The sequence below is a fragment of the Lissotriton helveticus genome, chromosome 12 (assembly GCF_964261635.1).
Source record: "Lissotriton helveticus chromosome 12, aLisHel1.1, whole genome shotgun sequence".
In the NCBI taxonomy this organism is placed as follows: domain Eukaryota; kingdom Metazoa; phylum Chordata; class Amphibia; order Caudata; family Salamandridae; genus Lissotriton; species Lissotriton helveticus.
Window position 1 is genome coordinate 774,638,354 of NC_136073.1, and position 5,926 is coordinate 774,644,279.

At 45.8% G+C, this 5,926-nt stretch overlaps 2 long non-coding RNA genes across 2 annotated transcripts; one reads left to right on the plus strand and one right to left on the minus strand.

Annotated features, from left to right (window-relative positions):
• Positions 1–2,078: 2,078 nt before the first annotated feature.
• LOC144797722 (uncharacterized) lies at positions 2,079–5,088 on the plus strand. Its single transcript, XR_013603451.1, has 2 exons — positions 2,079–2,564; positions 4,824–5,088. It is a non-coding gene; the product is annotated as an uncharacterized LOC144797722 (long non-coding RNA).
• Positions 2,807–5,622, minus strand: LOC144797723 (uncharacterized). Its single transcript, XR_013603452.1, has 3 exons — positions 5,556–5,622; positions 4,180–4,311; positions 2,807–3,470 (listed from the first exon to the last, which is right to left on the minus strand). It is a non-coding gene; the product is annotated as an uncharacterized LOC144797723 (long non-coding RNA).
• Between the last annotated feature and the right edge of the window lie 304 nt (positions 5,623–5,926).

The following is a 5,926-nucleotide window of genomic DNA, read 5'->3' on the forward strand; positions in this document are numbered from 1 at the left end:
TCCAGCAGAAGCGCCACTTCAACAGAAGGAGGTAGTGGCAGTACTAGGACTGAGCTGTCCCATAGTGAAATTCCACAATCCTCCAGTCCATCCGGCATTGGCAGTGGGTCCTCCTCTTCCTATGGCAGGAGACAAAAGTTTACCTCCCCAGTGTGGGACTTCTTTACGGTTCACCCAGTTCAGGAGAACATTGCTGTATGCACCATTTGTCATGCCAATGTTAGTCGTGGTAAGCTTGGTACAAACTATGGGACTGGAGGCCAAACGACCCATTTGAAAAAAACACACGTGATCAGGTGGGAGAACCACCTTGCAAGCTTAAAAAATGTTAGCACTCCTGTTGGTGGGGATACAGTGGTACAAGGTCCACTCATGGTTGATCAGGAGGTAGAAGAAGAGGGAGACGATGACCTTCTATCTAGGAGTGGTACACAATCGACCCCTGTCGCCAGCACTGGAGTGGTAAAGACCACATCCTCCGCATCTGCAACTTCTCAGTGGCACCAGAGTCAGCTGGAAACACCAAGGAGTGCAAAGTCTGCGATGCAAGGTGGTCCGTCTAGCACAACTCAAAGACATGCAAAGCAGCTTACCATTCCTAGCATGTTAAGGCAGGAGGGAAAGTACGAGCGGAACCACCCAGTAGCACGTTTATACAATGCCAAACTTGCGAAAATGTTAGCACTGGACCTTCTCCCATTTTCATTTGTTGAGGCTGTTGGATTTCTGGAATTAGTGGCAACCCTCTGCCCAAAATGGAACGTTCCCAGTCGCTACTATTTTGCCCGAGTGGCTGTTCCAGCACTACACCACGATGTGCTGGAATTGATTGGGAAAGCCTTACAACAGAGTGTTGTCCATTGTATCCACCTGACAACAGACATGTGGAGCAGTTGCGATGCTACAGATTTCATGTGCATCACCGCACACTGGATCTCTTTTGCAGGTGTTAAAGACAAGTTAACTTCAGGCCTCCGTGACGTTGCTGGAATTTTTAATGATACGCGCAGACATGCAACTATAGCCATGTTTGGTATGGACAAAAGTCATACTGCTGAAAACATTTTGTCTGACTTTAATGACAAGGTCTTTGAATGGCTGAAACCAAGAGGCCTTAAGATTGGTTTTGTTTCCACCGACAATGGCAGTAATGTAGTGAAGGCAATGAGAGAAGGACATTATTTCAGGGTACCCTGTTTGGCACACTGCATAAACTTAGTCGTGCAAGACTTTCTGAAAAATGAAGCCAAAGTCAGCAACATAATGGCCATCTGCAGAAGAATATGCACGCACTTTAACCATTCTTTCAAAGGACGGAAGCTGCTACGGGTCATTCAGCAAGAGCATAGGTTGCCAGTCAAAGCACTGATACAGGAGGTCCCAACACGTTGGAACTCAACTTATTTCATGCTTGAGCGTCTCTTTGAGCAGTACATCCCACTGAATGCTTATGTCATGTCAAGAAGATTAGGGGATCCTACTGTTAATCTTAAAGCCCTGACCATTGAGATGTGGCAGTGGGACCTCATTAAATGCATCACAGAGATGCTACAACCCTTTGAGGTCTTCACACGTGCAGTTAGCAGGGAGGACTGTACTATGGGCCAAGCCATCCCATTGTTGTACATGCTTGAGCAACAGGTGAAGGAGGTCTGTGAAACATACGAAGGTGACGAACAAAAAGTTGATGCATATACCTTAGCCAAGGGCTTAGTCAACCGCTTGTGTGAAAATGTAAGGCTCAACAATATTGTGTCAGGTGAACATTACATAACTGCAACAATCTTGGATCCACGGTACAAATTATTTGTCAGCAGTAACGAAGTAATTCCATTTTCAGATGAGGATGTTGACAAGTACAAAACTTCCATAGCTGCGGAAGCTAATGAGTTAGAAACTGAACGGCTGTTACTTAAAGGCCTGCCACTGCCAGCCCAGGCCAGTCCAAGTACTCCTGACGCAAGTTCTTCACAGCGTGAGAGCAGTGCATCTGCTTTCCAGCAGGCACCAACAGTACCAAAAGCAGCACCTACACGATCTGATTCAGCAGACCCAACCAAAAGCATAACTGCTTTTTTTATACAGAAAGGGATGGGTAAGTCCGTTGCTGTTGCAAAGGGAAAAGAGGACCAGCAAAGCCGAGCACCAATGAACATTGAGCGGATGGTTCAGGCCTATCTGGATGACACAACAGAGGTGTTCATGGAGCAAAGCCCATTGGTCTATTGGTATGAAAGAAGGAGACAGTGGCCAGTGCTGAGCAGGCTGGCGATAAAGTATCTGGCTTGTCCTGTAGCCAGTGTCTCCTCTGAGCGGGTTTTCAGTGCTGCTGGTGCCATTGTCACATCGAAAAGGACTAGTCTCTCCCCCAAAAGCGTGGAGCGGCTGACAATGATAAAAATGAATCAACGCTTCATACCACCAGACTATCAAGTACGTGAATCACCGCCGGATGAAGAAAGCGAGTGTGAAGAAGACGTCCTCACTACTGGGTTACATGACCTACTTCTGTCTGAACGCACAGAGTTTGAGGACGAGCTCCTCTTCCCTGACAACTAGGACAGGTATGTTAAAGGAATGATGCAATGCATTGCATAGGATTGTTTAGCCGACTCTGAGCAAATGTGCATGGAATTAAAGTATACTAGTAGTAACTTCAGACTCACGTGATGGGCAATTTTCCCATGTTATTTAATAATATAAATTATTTATGCACTTGTGACCCTACTACTACAGGTGCAGTCAGTACTTAATTTATCGTTCGTAGTGCATGTTCATGTTGCACAACGTACATTATTTGGTGAAACAGTCCCCCCTCCACCCCCCCAACAAACACAAATGAACTTCAAATGTTTTCTTGTGAAAATAATATCTTTGTTTTATTTTTATATTTTAATAATGATAATAGAAAAATAAAATATATAACTAATGTAACCCCCTGACCCAGAGCTGTCCCTACCCTCCCCTAACCCCAACCAAATTTCAACCCAAATGTACACCCCAACTCCCACATCCCACCCACCAACAAAAGGATTAAAAAAGGGGCAAAAAACAGGGTCCATTTCAAAGCCGGCGGGCTTTCAGGTGTTTGTCCACCAGTATCTTGACACGCTCCTCTAGACCGTCCTCCTGCTTCTTCCGCTCCTCCTCCAACTTCGCTACCCGGCGGAGAATCTTTGCTTTGAAATCACGGCACCTACACTTGCATGCATGTTGTTGTTGTTGTTGTTGTGGGGGGGCCGCCGAAGATGTAACAATGCGGCGGCGGGCGGCTGCCTGACCACGGCGACGTAGTCCTGCAGGCTTGGGGCCCGGGGCATTGGAAGAGGCAGCAGCTGCTGCCGCCGCCTCCTCCTCCTCCTCCTCGGCCTGATCCACCAGCCGGCGGTAGGCCTCTACAATTGCCTGCAGTTTCCGCTGCCGGGCCCGGACTGCCAACTCCTTCCTGGTTGGTTTTTGGGAAGGAGTAACTATAAAGAAAGAAACAGAATTGTTAATCCAAACTCCCCGCAAATCAAGAACACAACATTGATTCAACACATAGTGGGCGGCACAGTAGCACTAGCAAGCAAGCTGAGTACCAGAAATTGTGTTGCGTCTATCTTGAACATTCTACAGCCTCTATTAATTTTTCGGACTTTTTGTCACGGCTTTATGCCTGCCCTATTAGCATGGGTGTACTTCAACGGTCACACACATTAGAACGAACACCTGTCTTTTACATATCTCCTTTTGTTCCGGGAAGGCGGGAACACTCTCAAAGTAACATTAATTAACAGGGGGCAGCTAGTAGCACATGTCTAGTAAAGACTATAATACTTTATACCGCGCAACAAACCTTATTTGGTTTGTGTTTCACCAGCAACGACCCATGCACCCAGTCGTCCCCTCCTTCCCTTGCCTTTGGGTTTGCCCAAAACACCGCAGCTGCTGAGACTATCCACTAACCACCGGTATTGGGTGTGTCTCCCAACCACGCTGGCAGCTGTGTTTTCCCCTTTACATGCTTTAACAACAACCCATGCATCCGACTGCTATCAGGCACTTGCATTACTGTAGTGGTAATGCTTAGCATGCTAATGACAAGTAAAGGTAACATCATATATTTTCCAGTAGAGTACAGTGAGAAAGTTTTCCCCTCCCACCAAGTAATGCAGATCACTATTGAATGTAACTTACCATCGCCCGCCGCTGTTGGCTCCCCCCCCACTGCTGCTGGTGTAGGTGCCTCTGTTCCTCCTGTCCCCGCCGGGAGCGCTGAAGCAGCGCCGCTGTCCCCGTCGGCACTGGTCGATGGTAAGGGTTCTGCACCTATAAAAATAAGTACGCCTTTTTAGATGGATGCACAGCCCCCTTTGTACTTGTTCACCAAGAATGGAGTTCTTCAAAACAGTTAAGTCCAACGTACGTAATCAGTATGAGTCCACATTGCATAGTACAGCAGAGTCACTACACATATTATTAGCATTCATTGTTATGGTATGGTACCCAAGCTCATCTCATCTGTCCTGCTACTCTAGTCCTTGGAAATTGGAAGTGAACTATGTAACCTTTGTACATCAATGTATCCAGTTTTGCGCATGTGTTAACTCGCAGCTTGTTGCGCAGTACGAGAAGACGCTCTGGGGCAACACATCATTGTTCAATGCATACACCTGAAGAGGTGGGAAAGTAAAAGGGCCCGTATTTAAGTTTTCTATGTGGATTGTGGGATAGAGTTTGCTTACAGGTTACAACTTCTTTTTAGCATGGCTGCATAAAACTGGCATAAATGTATTTAATACTGTCTAACGTGCACCACTTTTGTCATTATTTTTCGGCAGGTGAGAAGATTGCCTTCTACGAAGCGGACATTTCCATAGCTTACAAAAAAAGAGGAATATCTGACCAGTATACGTTGGTGAGAGGTCTCCGATAGTTGCCACATTTCCCTATTGTGCACTAGTAGCTGTACAAATGTTGATTACTTTATTATGCCTGTTTTAACTCTGGATTTTTTCTGGTGGGCCCTTCAACGTATTGGACGGAAGCACTTAAAAACATTGATGTTACTTACTTACTTCTAACAAAATAAAGCTTTTGAATGACCACTTTGACTCTGAAGTTTATTTTCAGTGTCTGTTGTCTTAGAGACTCACACGAGTGAGTGAGCAAAAGGGGGTTTCTTAGGTAACGGTTTGTGTCCTAAAAGCATTCGGCATCTTGGTATTGGGGTTCAGGAGTGTGATTTGAACAATAGACCAATGACTCAGGCCATATAGGCTGACGTTCAGTGAATTGTGCGTTCCTCAGAGTTCTGTGACTGAGGTGTAAGTAAGGTCCAACCTGCCTATCAGTACCAACAACATCCAATTTTCGTGTGCATAGTTACATAGTTGTGTAATATGTATATAACTCCATAGGAGATAGAAGAATACCCACAAGACTAGTAGTGGTATACTAACGTTTACAAAAATACTAGACAAACATCATTCTGGATGCCTACTTGGTTGCTGTCAATTGACAAAGCACTGCAGACACATTACAGAGGAAAAAACAAGCACTGTTGGACTTACTGGGGACAGCAGCAGGATCCTCAGTAGAGGAGCTCTGTGTAACTGGTGGTTCACCCGCCGACTCGGTCCCTGTATTCTGCTTGCCCCTGGGTTCTGTGGTTCATGTAAAAATTAAAATAATAAACATAGATAAATACATTGAGTGATGTGAAACATAGACATAATTGCAAATCACACTGCTACAGTGGAACAGAGCCGGAGGCAACAAATCCATGCCAGGGGCCGCAACGCAAATATGTATCCATCCTTAGAGTATTATTAAATTAAGGATATCTATTGGTGCGGTGGCCCCTGAAGTTTGGTGCTCCTGTGCAGTTGCACAGCTTGCACATGCCCCCTAGAGCCGGCCCTGGCTGAGGTAAGAAGAACAA